We start from the raw sequence: 16316 nt of genomic DNA, 5'->3' as shown, positions 1-16316 counted from the left end.
GAAGAAAGGGGAATACACTGGTGCTTCCACGTCAGGGCAATCCTTGTGCAGTCAAGAAGAAGTGAGTTGGGTGTGCCATGACCCGTATTTTGTAAACCCGTACATTTTTTCCCCATGGGTTGCTCACTTAGCCCACCCATACAGAGCCCACAGTTGCCATCTGTTCTGCATCAGTGTGGCCAGGGCTGAGAGGGTCAGAGATGGTGCAGGGTTTTTTCTGGATTTCCATAAGAAATGCCCAACAACAAACGATGTAATAAAATAGCTGTTTCCAAAAGATAGAATAAAAAGAAAAATAAAGAATGTAAGTAGACCTTACATCCCCTCAAGTTTTGAGAACCTCTAATTTGTGAAGCACTGAACTGTCTCTGCATGGACTTTTCCATGGCATACTGTGCAGATCCCATTCATGAAGAGAACTGTTTGCCTCTTTGGTCATTTGAAATTAGCTCAGTTGGTTAGAGCATCGTGCTAATAATGCCAAGGTTGTGGGTTAAATCCCTGTACAGGCCATTGACTTAAGATTTGGACTAGACGATATTTGTAGGCCCCTTCCAACTTAGAACATTCTGTGAGATATTATATTATTTTCTTACAATTTTGCTGGTAAAACCTATTGTCATGAGAAATTCTTGCTGCTTTGTTAGACAAAGGCAAACCACGCAGGTGTGGCAATCACTGGTGCCAAGCGGGAGCTGCCTGCAGTTGCAGTGAGCTGTCTGAGTTTATCCTGCAGCCAAGGGGCTGTGCAACACCACACAAGCACCAAGGCCACACTGTATGTGCAGCACAGCAGAGCAGAGCCTGTGCTGTTAACTGGATCACTAACGCCACAACATAACAATGGCCATCTGGTGAGAACCAATACATTCCACCCCTTGCTTCAGATACAGTTAGCCTTTCTCAATGGATTCTATTAGCAACCTCTTCAGGTAGTAGGTTCCTGGCAAGCTGGGTTCTCTGTCATAGCACCCACTACACACAGCCCAGCACTGGTAGTTGCTGCAGGATCACACACAGCACCTAGTCAAGTTAGTGTATGGCTGCTTGTGCATTAAGTACACGGTCAAATGGGCAGACATGGCTTGTTCCAAATCACTAACTCATCAAACACAATGCCTTTTGCAGGGTTTCCAATGCACCATCCAATCCCCATGGTCAGCTCTCCAGGCTCACCTGCCTTCTGACTCTTACACACTTTCCTACTACCAGTCCATGACTGATGGTGCCACAATTAAATAGCAATATTACATTTCTTGCTCTCAACAAGCCCATCTGCCCAGTATCAAATATGGTCACATCACTGTATTTCTTGCTTATTAGACATATCCTCATTGTTAGTTTCCATAGAGACATAAAGCTCATTCAGTTGCTCTGCTTTAAAACTCCTGAAAATATCTTGATTTCTAATCTCAGATGAAGATAAACCCATTCTCCTGAGTTCTTATCTGTTGACAGAATATTAGCATCCAAGATATTCTTGGTGACCTTTCTTTCTTTCTGTTCTTTCTTTCTGTTCTCTCTTTCGTTCGTTCGTTCTCTTTCTTTCTCTCTTTCTCTCTTTCTCTCTCTCTTTCTCTCTTTCTCTCTTTCTCTCTTTCTTTCTGTCTTTCTTTCTCTCTTTCTCTCTTTTTCTTTCTCTTCCTTTCTTTCTCTCTCTCTTTCTTTCTTTCTTTCTTCCTTCCTTCCTTTCTTTCTTCCTTCCTTTCTTCCTTCCTTCCTTCCTTCCTTCCTTCCTTTCCTTCCTTTCCTTCCTTCCTTTCCTTCCTTCCTTTCCTTCCTTCCTTTCCTTCCTTCCTTACCCTTCTGGTGAAATCTGCAATGGCTTGCTACTGCTCTTAATAGGTTTCCACTACGCTAATTTCTTTGGTGGAAACTTCCTATCAGAGGCTTATCTGGGATGAGCCCTTAAAAACCTGCATCATCTTGTAGACTCTCATTTAGGGAGATGCCAATCTAAGCAGTCCCTTCAGATGGCATGTTTTTTCTTCCCTTGTTCTCCAAACAACCCACCATGAAGATGAACCAAACTTCTCTTGAGAGCCAGAAGGAGCAAGATGTGACTGCCAAAAGAATCAGACTAAAGCCTCCTTCATTTTTGAGAGGCTCATTTTTGCTGTGTCTAAAGCAGCCTCTTTAACTAGAGCTGATGCTTACTGGTACAGTTTTCTTGATGGAGTATTTTGAGGAGGCTCTCAGGGCAGCAGCCTGAGCAGAGTGACACCACAGTTGCACAAACACTTGTGTTATTCTGCTTTAACTCATTTTGGGCTAGGCATAAATACCCAACAGGTTCACCAACTCCAAACAACCTTTAAAAACTTTATTTAAGGTGCTATCCTGGTGTCGCAACATTGTCTTTTCCAACTGGACCCATAAAGCCAGTTGGAAGAGTCAGGATGGCTACTTCAGCAACATAAATCTACGGTTATAGGCAGGCTCTGTGCTAGCTCTCCATAGGCATTACTAGGGGCGCAGAAAGTTTTAAGTCCTTTATTGCATCTCCATTTAGGAGATACATCACCAATACTGGGTTCTGGGTACAGAACCTCATTGAAGGAGTTGAAGAAGATCAGAAATCTGTCAAGAGCGTAAGAGGACAAAGAACTTTACTGTGCTGAAACTATCAGTGGGATGTATCTATGTTCTCCCAACACTGGGATCAAGAAGGCTGACCCATATTGATCCAGTTTGCCACTGAGTTAACCTACCCTTAGACTCTCTTAGCCTTTCACTGTGGGACCCAACATAGCACTGTCACACGGCAAAGGCCCCTGCAGTATTGTCAGGCAATGACACTTGAAAGCATCTTTCTACCCTAGTATATTCTCCAAGTTTCTTTCTAGTAGGAGCTGGGAATTTGAACAGGAGCTACACACAGACCTCAATGTTTATAGGTCTATTTATCACTGTTCTCTTGTTCTCTTCTCAAACAGTATCCTGGAGAAACATGAGCTTTGCTAAACAGAAGCAAAACAAATACAACTCAAGAGCCTGGCTCTAGCCACAGAGGGATTGTCTTTGCCAAAGCAGGATTCTGAAGTACCTGTTAAGTGGCCTAGACTGCATTGCACTAAGCTGTTTCTGTAAGGTCTTATCCCCTGATATTATGTAACACAATCCTTTTTTTTTAAGATAAAGTTATCTTCTTGTGAGTGTGATTGAGATCGAAAGCCAAGAGAAACACTAAGGAAAAGCCATAAATGCTTAAGAGAGAGGAAAAGAAACAAACCAATCAAACCAAAACACAAAGAAAGCCAAAATCCTCCATCACTAAATGACAAGAAAAACATGCACACACATAAAAAAAAAGTACAAATCCTGTGTGCTGCAACTGCACCATGGTACACCTTTATCAGACTTGAGGAAATATTTTCTAATGGCAATAACAGCGAGATCCAAACACTGCCTGCCTGAGAAAGGATGATCCCCATTAGAGAAGGTAGAAAAAGAACATTAGACAAACTACTGTCAGGAATGCTTTAGAAAGAATTAATTCTGCTTTGAACAGCTACAGGCTAAATCGGTTCTTGTCTGAACTTATACACCAAATATCAGTCATCCCATCCACATGCCGTAAGTCATAATTTTTTACACCACAAGGTAGACCATGATGCAGTTGCCCTGGAGCTTTAACAGGGTTATAGGAGCTGCATTTCACACTGGGATGGCTGTCTGATGAAACCTTAGTATCTGTCAGTTCTTCCTGTGTGTACACACACACACAGGCTGAGTGCTTTCACAGCATTCCAGTCTAGGCAATAATGCTCTGACACAGCCTCATCTTGTGGCACTACACAGCTTGATTTGCAGGGCCAGCATCAAGCCAGATAATCCCAGGCTTCCCTCCACAGTGCTTGCCTTACCACTGCAACCTCCAGTATGGAACTCAGGGGCAGAGAATGCAGTTGTGGCATCTGACGACCCTGTGCCCTGTCTCTTATCTTCCCATGCTCATAGTCCTCTTCACAACATCCTCTGTCTTCATTTCTCAGGGTTTCTACCGTCACACCAAATCTGTTTTCTCTACACCACACCATTATGTTAGTGATAAAACCATACAAAGCTAAGCAAAAGTAAGAAAAATAGCACCTGCTAAATTAGAAAAATCCCCATTCAAGCTGAATTAGGTGAAACAAGCTGCAGGCACATCTCTTTAAATTCAGATAAAGTAAGCCCGGCAGTAACTTACTACAAAAGGCTGGTAGCAATGGCAGTACCAGATTGCAGGGCTACACACTAAAAGAGTACATAATACCACAATACATCTCTTTATCAGAAGGTCATCTGGCCCAGGGTGTCATCTCATATTATGGCCAGAGGTAGATATCTGCAGGACAGTTCAAAACCAGGGGAAGTAAGGAGCAATCCTTCCTCAGAACATTCTTTCAGTCACTTAAAATGTGTGTGTTCAGGCTTCCAGACACGTTTAATAAAATCTACACGTTCTAAGGCTACTGACATGACCATTAAGCTTCCCCTTTCAAGAAGATAAGGGTGGATCTGAAATTTGTTGCTTACATTCCTTTCAGGGGTAGAAAATAAGAGAAGCTGTGTGTCACTTCCCTGCATCAGGGAGGTCATCAATAGAGGACCTACTTGGAGCTCTTCTACCTTTTTTTTTTTTTAATTATACAAATATATATATATATATATATATATATATATATATACACCTAGGCAGTGTCAGGAGCTGCACATAGGCTTTTTGATGGATTTATCCCATGTGCAGTTTAAGGACAGAGTGCTTCCAACAGGCAGCAACAGCTCAGCAGAGAAGACAAGCAGAAATAGCCAAGATCTATATTTTACTGCTAATCTGCAGGCAGGATAACCAAAGTCTCCAACAAAGACCTGAGTTTCATGCAGGTGCATTACGCAGACTCACCACAGCACCTGAATTTGACTTAAGGTTCAGGCCCTATCTTTCACACACATTCTGCTCTTTGCTTCATTAAACCATCCCTCTGCCTCTGTCACCAATTGCTATTTGCATTTTTCTACTGAATACATAAAGCATAGGCTATGTAGAACCCAAGTTGCTGAAGTCCCAGTCTCCTCTTGGCATTTTAGACAAAGTACATTCAATGTTCCAAAATTTGCTTCCAGAAGGAATCTCTCCGTGGGACTGAAATCACAAATGACCTCAATGTCTTTTGTTTTGTATCTTTGTTCTCAGGCAGCAAATGGTGTCCTGTGAGGGACACAACTTTTAATTCTTACACAAGCAGCTTGATACAGTCCATGAACGAGGTGGTTTATATCTAAAGGAGTTTAACATATCAACCCAAGTATCAAAAATCACAACTATAGCAGGATGTTAATGCCCTTGATACAAAAATACAATAAGGTGTGGTGGTTGTCATGGTGACTTTCTATCACACTGGGCACTTGTAGCAACTTGAGAATAATGATTCAGAAGTTGAAATGCAAGGTGCTGTTTCTGAGCAAGATATTTTTAAAAATCACTTTTTCTTTGTGTTAAATAAATTCCTTTTTTTCAGTTTGTCTCTTTTGATTTACCATTGCAGCTTAAAAATAATAGACTGAATGTACTTGAATTCCCCTTTTGTAAAGACGAAAATCCCCTCTTTATACTTTCTGCCAACAGATCTCATCTTCCCGAGTCTATGAGTTTTCAGGAAGTTTACTCGCCAAAAGACTTCAAGTATCTCTAATATTTTTGGGGCACAACATAAAAATTTAATGCATACTTCACTTGAAGAATATTAAAGCATAACAAAAAACAGCCCCTTTCGAAAGAACTTTCAAGATTTTTGAAGTTGGAAAAGTGAGAAGGGCCCCGAGGACAAACTATTGAAGAGAATTATTCAGAGAAAAGATGGGATTCATGTACAGTGGCATTAGGAATCAATAATAACAGTGTCAACCGTACTATAAGGGTGACCTTTACACTCATGCGCTCATGTTGGTGATGATGCATATCCTTGAAAAATTCACAAAGCGAATTTTTTCTAAACATTTTTTTTCTAAACAGTTTCACTGTAGATGTATGTCCTTCAGTGTTACCAGAACTTTCCAACATGTGATTTTGTTTCCTGACTGGCCACTGAAGGACAACCAGAGCTAGTGTTGCAGACATGAAGAGGCCCCTGCAAAATGCAAGTCTGCACAGCCAGGGACACAACAGCTGCACGTTTCTCTGACATTTGCCAGCATGAGTTAGGACATGATCTATCCACATAAGCAGACTACTGCTTTTGCCTTGTACTGTGTCAGGGTGCAGCTACCAAGAACACAGATAGAGTATAGAAGTCTCTCAACAAATAGAGGAGTTAGGGTCACTATTTGCAAGCTGTTGAGGAATGCATCTAGTGCAGGTAGCCAGTGTGCAGCTGCAGTGCTGGCATTGGTTGAGCCAGATTGAGCTCTGGGTGGGAGCCTGAGGCAAGAGGTCAGGAACTGGTGTCGACCCTTTGCATAAAAACAGGCATAGAGACCTGTGGCCCAGCCAGGTGACCAGACACTGAGAGACAGAGCAGGAGCCAAGGACTGCAGGAAGACCTCAGACTTTCGTGCACAGACTGTGAGGGTATAAAAGCCCAGGGTTTCCTCTGTTCAGGATCCCTCCTCAGAGGCACCAGCTTGCGCTGTTATTCTGTTGCTGCACCATGATTATGGTATTTTGAGAATCCAGGCGTCTGAGACTCTGCTGTGGGAAACCTGGGGTCAATCCACTAAGGAAACTTGGTCTGACTGTGAGGGTGGGGTGTGTAGGGAGTCGAGTGGGGCACCCATGGGCTCACTGGAGCCGCCCACTGTGAACAGACCTCGGTCCCAGCTCACGTTGTGCAAGTGTGACTGCCAGAGTGGCTTCTGGACAGTCAGACAGGAAAGTTTCCTCAACAAAGTCAGTGGTAAGTTGATACCCTGTGTCCCCAGAGTTCTGCATAAACAGGTAACTCTCCTGTGCTCTGATGTGATGAGTGGGAAAATGAGAGCCTCCCCTTGTTGTGCTGTTTCACCCAGTGCTGGATGACCAGTGCAGAAACGAAAGTTGAGCTGAGTCCTTCGCAGAGTTGTTATTCTGATCCTGAAGACATCTTCAATATCCATGTCCTTTCCTTGCAGAGATGAACTCAGGGACATACAACAGGTTGTCAGCATGTGTGGGAGCAGCTGTTTCCCAAAATATCCCCAAATTGAAACATTCACGCTTGAGTTGCTTTGGCACTTGACTTGTCAAGATGCAAGCAATCATCCAGGGAGATTTTCCAGGCTCCTCTTAGGAAAGTAGAATAAACATATCCCATTGCAAAGTGGAAGCTAAAGGAATCACCCTCCCATAAACAAATATCTCCCACCAGCAACAGAGTCAGATGGAAGGAAATGAGGTCACCCTACAGTTTCCATATTGGAATACCATTCTGAGCTCTGTCTCAAAGCACTGACCATTTCACCAATAGCTAAGTCACAAATTAGTGCGAGGATTACACTTCCTTGAGAAGTGATTTGGCAGGTCCAGCACTTTGCTCTGGCTACTGTCTGGAGAAGTAAGAGGCTGTGGGGACACAAGCCTGCCAGGAAAGTCTCAGTCAGAGATCACAGGGCCACCACTGCAGAAAACAGGTTCCAATTCAGTAGGAAATAAGCAGTGACCAGTATTACAGAATCACAGAATCATCAAGGTTGGAAGAAACCTTCAAGATCATCTGTCCAACCATCAACTTAGCACCATCATAATCACCCCAAACCATATCCCCAAGTGCCATATCCAGATACCTCTTGAACACTTGCAGAGACAGTGACACCATCCCCTCCCTGGGCAATCTATTCCAATACCTAACCATTCTTTCAATGAAAAAAAATTCTTGTATCTAATCTGAACCTCTTTTGGTGCAACTTAAGACCATTTCCTCTTGTCCTTTCACTTCAGACAGAGCAGTAAAGGCCAACACCCCCCTGGTTACAACCTCCTTTCAGATAGTTGTAGACAGCAATAAGGTCCCCCCTCAGCCTCCTTTTCTCGAGGCCAAATAACTCCAGCTCCCTCAGCCACTCCTCTTGAGTTGGTTTCTAGACCCTTCACCATCTTTTTTGTCCTCCTTTGGACACACTCCAGCATGCCCAATGTTCTTCTTGCAGTGATGGGTCCAGGCCTGGACACAGAACTCAAGGTGCGGCCTCACCAGTGCCAAGTACAGGGGAACAATCACTTCCCTGGTCCTGCTGATACCATTGATTTCCTTGGCCACCTGGGCACACAGCTGGCTCATCTTCCCCAGACTGCAGCACTGCACGGGGTTATTGCAACCCCAGTGCAGTACCCAGCAGTCCACCTTGTTGAATCTCATACCGTTGGCCTCAGCCCATCAATCCAGCCTGTTCAGATCCCTCTACAGAGCCTTCCCATCCTGCTGCAGATCCACACTCCTGCCCAGTCTGGTGTCATCTGCGAATTCACTGAGGGTGCACTCAATTCTCTCATACAGGTCATTCTTAAAGATGTTAAACAGAACTGGCCCCAATTCTGAGCACTAGTGAACAGACACCAACCGGATTTAGTTCCATTCTCTGCAACTTTCTGGGCCCAGCCATCCGGCCAGTTTTTTGCCTAGACAAGAGTACACCCATCAAAGCTATGAGCAGCCAGTTTCTCCAGGAGAATGCTGTGGGAGATGGTGTCAAATGCTTTGCTGAAGTCTACACAGACTATATCTACAGCCTTTCTTCATTTATTAAGTAGGTCACTTTGTCATAGAAAGAAATGGGGTTGGTCAAGCAGGACCTTCCTTTTGTAAATCCATGTTGACTGGGCCTAATCCTCTGTTTTTCCTGCACATGCCAGGTGATGATACTCAGGATGATCTGCTCCATAACCTTCCCCAGTATCAGAGGATCATAGAATGGCTAGGTTTGAAAGGGACTTTAAATGATATCAGGTTGCTCAAAGCATTATCCAACCTGGCCTTGAACACTCCCAGGGTTGGGGCATTCACAGCTTCTCTGGGCAACCTGTGCCAGTGCCTCCCTATTCCCATAGTAAAGAATTTCTTCCTAATATTTAATCTGAATCTGCTGTCTTTCACTTTGAAGCCATTCTGCTTTGTCCTGTCACTACAGGCTCTTATAAATAGTCTCTCTCCATCTTTCATCTTTAAGGCACTGGAAGGCCACAGTTGGGTCACCCCAAAGCCTTCTCTTTTCCAGGCTGAACAGTCCCAGTTCTCTCAGCCTTTGCTCACGAGAGAGGTGGTCTATCCCTCTAATCAACCTGGTGTCCCTCCTCTGGACGCACACATGTCGATGTCCTTCCTGTGCTGAGGAACCCGGAGCTGGACCCCAGAGTGTTCCAGGTGGGGTCTCACCAGAGCAAAGCAGAGGAGCAGAACCACCTCCCTTGACCTGCTGGCCACGTTGCTTTTGATGCAGCCCAGGATACAGCTGGCTTTCTGTAAGCACAGCCAAGTCAAGCCTCTCACCCAGCAGCACCCCCGGATCCTTCTCAGCAGGGCTGCTCTCAGTCTGTTCATCCCCAGCCTGTGCTGATACCGGGGGTTGCCCTGACCAAAGTGCAGCACCTTGAACTTGGTCTTGTTAAACCTCATGAGGTTCCCATGGGCCCACTTCTCAAACTTGTCCACGTCCCTCTGTAGAGCATCTCATCCTTCAGGTGTGTCAACTGCACCACTCAGCTTGGTGAGCTCTGTGAACTGCTGAGAATGCACTTGATCTCTTCATCTGATGAGTCACTGTTAAAGATATTAAATAACACTAATCCCAGTACAGACCTCTGAGGGATACTACTTGTCATTGATGTCCACTGAGACTCTCAGCTTTGAGCACGACCCTCTGGATGTGACCATCCAATCACTTTCTTATCCACCAAACAGTCCACTCAGCAAATCCATCTCTCTTCAATTTAGAGAGAAGGATATTGTGGAGGAATGTGTCAAAGACTTTACAGAAGTCCAGCCAAACAACATTTGTAGCTCTTCCCTTGTCCACTGATGCAGTCACTCCATTATAGAAGGCCACCAGGTTGGCCAGGTAGGACTTGCCCAAATCACTTCCCTGCCCTCCCTGTGCCTCAGCACAGCTTCTAGGAGGATCTGTTCCATGATCTTCTCAGGCATAGAGGTGAGGCTGACAGGCCAGCGGTTCCCAAGGTCCTCCTTGATACACTTTTTAAAGATGTTTACAATGCTTCCCGTTTTCTGCTCGCCTGGTGCTTCACCTGACCAGCACTGAGGTCAGGCCTGGTTCCCTTGATCATCCTTCTGACACTTCTTGTCAGCAGATTCCAGCTCTACAAACCTGTAACCTGAGGCCACACCTCTGCAGGTGTACTTTTCAAGGCTACAGAAACAAGAGACACAAGCGGACTTCTGCGGTTATCAAAATCAATCCAGCTACCATGGGAAAACATACCACTGAATACTTTGTAATTCTACAGAAAGGAAATGAGTCTTATATTGTCTTTCACCATTTTCTCAGCCATGATCACAGTATCTAAGAACTGGTAAGTTCTTAGAGAACTGGCAAGTTCTTAGAGCGTGCTGTACCCACTCCAGCAGTTCCTTGTCTCCCTTGTTCTGAGGAGCTAACTGTCACAAGATATTCCAGAGAGAACAAAGCTTGGTTCAAGGTCTTCATCACAGTCAAAATATGATCAGAGGTTGGGATGAAATCTAATCATGAGATCACGTATCAAGATCAGGACTTCAAAAGAAACTGCCCATTTTCTTCTTCCTTCTATCATCACCAAAACCGGGTCCTTTGTTGTACCAGCAAAAAACATGCTTTCAAACGCATGGAGAACTAGAATTTGGAGGGTCGCCTGAATTAGTATCTTTGACAATCTCTTCAGCTTAGAGTCCCAGTCTATACTAGCTTAATGTGTTTATGAAATTACAGCCTAAATCTCATGCATTTGTATCTCTAATACAAGAAAAGTCTGTACAAGAAAGACAGGGGGAAAAAGGCAGAATTGAAGTCTTTATAATAGGTAGATTTAAAAAAATCACTTCAACAAATTTAGGTGCCAGTTTCATACAAGTCCTGGCTCAAGGCTGTGTGATGAAGCAAACATGAGAACAAGGCCATCACAAAGACAAGGAACATCCTCTAAACAAGGACTTTGATCTGCAGCAAAGTTCCTGATCTGCTGTGTTTAGCTTATTTAAATTCTACCTTCACATGGAAAGTGAAAAAAAAGGATCATACAAGGTTTTGATAAGTCCCTTCTTGGTTTACCTTGTAGCTCTTCAGTCATGTAAACTATGTGCAGCAGTTCCAGGCACGCACCCTAGGCTGTCCAAATGAGTTGGCCTTAGGTCATAAGTGAGTTATTAAATCACTTTTCAGTGCACTGCTTTTTAGTTTTATCAGATAGTCTATACTAAAAGAAAGAGTTCTTTCCCTTCTCAAAGTCCATTTTGACCTTGTCAATTTTCATCAAACAATTTAATTCAGCTGCAGCATCTTGCTCCTGAGTATTCCTTGTTTTCTGGGGATTTTCTCTTTAATGCAGGTAGTTTGACTGAAATAGTTGGTTTTCGCTTTCCTGTAGGTTTAAAACATCGACGTCTGGTGGTTTCATTGCACTGCATTTAGCCAGGCAGAATGTGTAAGGAGAAAAAAGTATCTTTAATTAGATCATTTAATACTGCGGGAAAGAACAGTGAAGTTTTTGGAACAAGTCCTTCTTCATATTAAGATGGTCATTTCAAGAGACATAGAAAATGACAGAGACAGGAATAGGAGAAGGGGCAGAGGGGTGCGGGGAAGGGGCGGGAGGGGGGTGAGAGAAGAATGAGAGGGGAAAGATGGGGGACCAAAGAGTCTGAGAGAGGCTGACAGAGGCAGACAGAAACATGGGTTAGGAAGAGTGAAGAGAGAAAGACAAAACAAGACAGGCTGTGGGTGGGAGAGAAAGGCAGCAGACAGAGAGATCCACAGTGACAGAAAGTGAGACAGAAAATTAATACACCACAGCGAGTATTTTGGTGTTTCCTTTTTATCAAGTGATATCATCTCTACAGTTTGCCCACATTTCATCATAAATGCCTGAGACTTTTATTCTAAATGTTTCTCTATATTTCAGCATTCTTCCAGAACACATTTAGTGTAAACCTATTAAACTTCAACCTCTTTTTCCATAAATACTCCTGACCAACCTTCAAATTCCATTATGGAGTTTACTTTTATATGTAGAGATCTATATTTAGTTCCCTTCCCTTTCAGAAATCAAGCATGCATATCATCTGAAATTCTCACAAACTATTCATTATTTAAGTCAGCTGGGAAAGAAACTCAAATATTCCTATAGGGCCTTCAGGACTGTGAATATCTACAGTGAATAAAGATCACCTACCCAAGTATGTGCCAAAATAATGAGGTTTTCATTATCACTTCACAGACAACTCATGAACTAGAGCAGGGGGAAATGAATTTACCCTGTTATATAGATTTTACACTGTAAATCATAATTTACTCATATCTGGAAGATACAGCTCTGGCAGGGAGAAACAACAGATATTAAAGAGCTTTAGAAGGAATATCAGCTCCCTCTATGGAGCACAGTAAATAATTCAGAATAAAAATTGTAGTTGATATAATAAAGTTGATAATTTTTTTTTCTGTTTGCAAATTGCTTTCAACAGTTTATAGTCCCTGTGCATCAGCTTCTGTCCGTTCTCTCTTGTCCCATTGCTTGGCACCACTAAGAAGAGCCTGGCTCTTGACACCCTCCCTGCAGATACTTGTATCCCTCTCAGTCTGCTCTTCTCGAGGCTGAACAGGCCCAATTCCCTCAACCCTTCCTCATAAAAGAGATGCTCCAGTTCCTTCATCATCCTCATAGACTTGTGCTACCCCCACTCCAGTAGTTCCTTGTCTCTCTTGTGCTGAGGAGCCCAGAACTGGACACAGCACTTCAGATGTGGCCTCACCAGGGCTGAATAGAGAGGTAGGGTCACCTCCCTCGACCTGCTGGCAATGCTTTTCCCAATGCAGCCCAAAATCCCATTGGTCTTCTTCGTGACAAGGGCACACTGCTGGTTCATGAACAGCTCGTAGTCCACCAGGACATTCGCTGTACCTAAGACATGTCTGATGACTCTGTGGCTCTATGGTCCAAACACAGTTCTACAAATACCACTTTCCTTATGACTCAAGTGAAAACATGAACAAAGGAGCAAGTTTGTCTGTTGTTTCTCTACACCAGTAAGTGAAAAACTATTTGCTGCTACTTGTAATACAAAACCAGAAAAAATTGTCATCCCAGGCCTAAAGAGCTCAACATTTAAGCCTGAGGCAGGAAACAGCCTGGGAAGCAGCAACAAAATATTTTTAGATAGTCAGTTTCAACAACTGTGGTCTACTACACCACTAGCTTCATCAGTGTTAAATGTATTCATTTCAGCTTCTTCCCAAAGATGGAGAAAGCTCCTCTGTGAGGATGACTAGAAGGAATCATGCAAGGATGTAATTAGAAAAGTCAAAGACCATCTGGAGTTGAATCTGATGAAGGATGTGAAGGGCAACAAGAAGATATTATATAAGTACATAAATGAAAGACAAAGAAAAGCAGGCTAGCCACTAAATGAAGCAGAGACCACAGTGCCAAAGGAAAAGGCCAAGATAACCAATGTCTCTCTTGCCTCAGCCTTTCCTGGGAAGCCGAGCATTCAGGAGTCCTAGACTTCTGAGACCAGAGAGAAAATTTAAGCAGAGAAGACCTAACTCTTGGTGGGAGAGGGTTGGGATAGGAAACTCTTAGACAAACAGGACAAGCAGAAATTGGTGGGACCTGACAGCTTGCACTCACAAGTGCTGAGGGAAGCTAGAAGATATTGGGAAATCACTCTTGATTGTCTTTGGAAAGCAGCTGGGAGAGGTTCTGAGGATTGGAAAACAACAAATGTCAGCCTGTCTTCAAGAAGGGCAAGAAGGATGAGTAAGAGAAGCACAGGCCAGATCAGTTGTCCTCAGTCCCTGAAAGGTAATGTAACAACTAATACTGGAAACCATCTCTAGACACATGAAGGACAAGAAGATGATCAGGAGTAGTCAGCATGGATTAACAAAATGAAAGTCATGTTTAATTAATTTCATAGCCTTCTCCAACAGGTTCAACAACTTGCTAGGTAACAAGAGCACAGTGAATATTTTTTACTTTGATTTACGTTGATTTTTTGACACTGTCTTCCATAACATCTCAAAAAAAAACTAAAAAAGAAATCAGGTTATGTAAGTGGGTACTGAGGTAGATTAAAATCTGACCAAACAGCTGACCTAGACCATTGGGGACAGTGGGACAAAGTCCATCTGGATGCTCATCACAAGTCATTTACCCTTGGGGGGTACAATTCCTGGGGCAAATACTGTTTAATATCTTCATTAATGCTCTAGACAATTAGGTAGACTGCACCCGCATGAAGTTTGCAGAACACACAAAAGTGTCAGAAGTAGCTGCTACACTAGATGGCTATGCTGCCATACAGAAGGACATCAACAGACTGAAGAAATGGGTCAGCAAGAATCTCACAAAGTTCAACAGAGGGAAATGTGAAGTTCTGCATCTGATGTAGAGTAACCCTGGGGACGTGAGCACGTGGGGGGAGCTGATTCTTCCCCCTTACTCAGCACTAGTGATGCCATTCATCGAGTACTGTATCCTCTTCTGGGCTACACAGTACAAGAGAGACACAGGCATACTGGAAAGAGCCCAATAAAGGGTCACTGAAGTGATTAAGGGACTGGGTCATCTGCCATGTGACAAAAGGCTGAGCAAGCTGGGACTATTCAGTCCGGAGAAGAGACGGTTTGGGGATCTTATCAGTGTAAATAAATACCTTGAGGGGACTAGAGAAGATAGAACCAAGCTCTTTCCAGTGATGCTGGCAGGACAAAAGGCAATGGACACAAATTAAAACACATGACATTCTACCTGTACCCAAGAGCACACTTTTTTGCTGTGAGGGTGCTCAACAAATGGGAAAGGTTGTCCAGAGAAGTTTGGAAATTCAGCCCCTGAGAGGGGGGTTGAATCTGACTGGACACAATCCTGTGCAACCTGCATCAACTGACCCTGCTTAGGCAGAGAGGTTGGAGTGGATGATTTCAGGTGGTATCCACCAACCTCAACACTTCTGTGGACAGCTGTAGTCTAGGGAAGTTGCACAGAATCTGCCAGCTTTGGCTGTAATTTTGCAGAAAGGTGTTCTCCTGCTCGCATGTATCTCACGATTTTCGCACAGTGCAAGGGAAAAGGAGTAAAATCTACTGATGATCAGATCATCTGTGGTTAAATACTTACTGGTTACTGCAAGGATAAGTTGGCCTGTGTACAGCACAGTCTAACTCCTGTCTTGCTCCAGGTTTGCCTAGATGTTCTGGGCAGCATGTGCTAATTAAAAATGTGATGGTTACAAATCAACATCATTTCAATCTTCTGCTACTTGTCAGGGATTATAAACTGGGTACAGTTTATCTAGGGGAGTCATTTCCCTGTTCCTAAGATCTGGTCTTTCATCTCCCAGAGATGTTTTATTCCTATGTAGTGTAATAAACACAGCTGGCACTTGATTCCACAGTTCTCGGGTGACCAAAGAAATCTGTTGCTCGCGGTTTGTCCTCGACAGCTGACAGGGGTGAAAAGGAGCTGAAGGAGTCTGTCTGCGAAGCTTGTAAGTGTCATGCTGCTTCACCCTGTATTTAACGTACCTGCAAATGCACCAAGGGCAGGAAAGGAGAGGATGAAGGTGGAACTCACTAAATCAGTGATTTTATTTAATGGCCACCGGGTGTCACTGCTACTCCGCCAGAGATGATCGCCTGCACAGTAACAAGGGCCGTCAATTCCAGTCCGGTAATTCAGTTGCCCTCCTGTTGTCACCGGCAAAGAGAACAAGGAACAGGTAATTGAGGGACTTCTGCACTTGCTCAAAGCAGATATCTTTTTTTAAAAGGACTGTGACAGCTTGAGGAGGGGTGAAGGTGAGTTGGAAAGGAATAAAACCTTGCAAAGAAAGAGAGCTCCTTGTAAAGTAAGAATGGGCTAGGGAGATTCCCAGAGAGCACTGGAGTTCAAGGTGGGGTAAATGGTAACCTTACCTTAGAGAATGGGGGTTTCAAGCAGATAAGCAGTGGAAAGATGGACAGTCTGGAGAGACACACAGTTTAGGAAACTGTAGCCTCGCTGTTAGCATTGTGCAGTGTGGTGTATGTGCTTGCATTTCCCAGGACAGCAAAGGCTGTGCAAGCTCTGAGATGTACAGACTGCAGCCATGCTATTGCTCAGGTTGGCCTCCAGCACAGGGAAACAACCTGGACCTCCTCAAGCCGAGCTT

The sequence above is a fragment of the Pipra filicauda genome, unplaced genomic scaffold, assembly GCF_003945595.2.
Source record: "Pipra filicauda isolate LSUMZ 115617 unplaced genomic scaffold, ASM394559v2 scaffold208_size1342795_pilon, whole genome shotgun sequence".
Classification (NCBI taxonomy): domain Eukaryota; kingdom Metazoa; phylum Chordata; class Aves; order Passeriformes; family Pipridae; genus Pipra; species Pipra filicauda.
Note: the sequence above shows the minus strand (reverse complement) of the source record.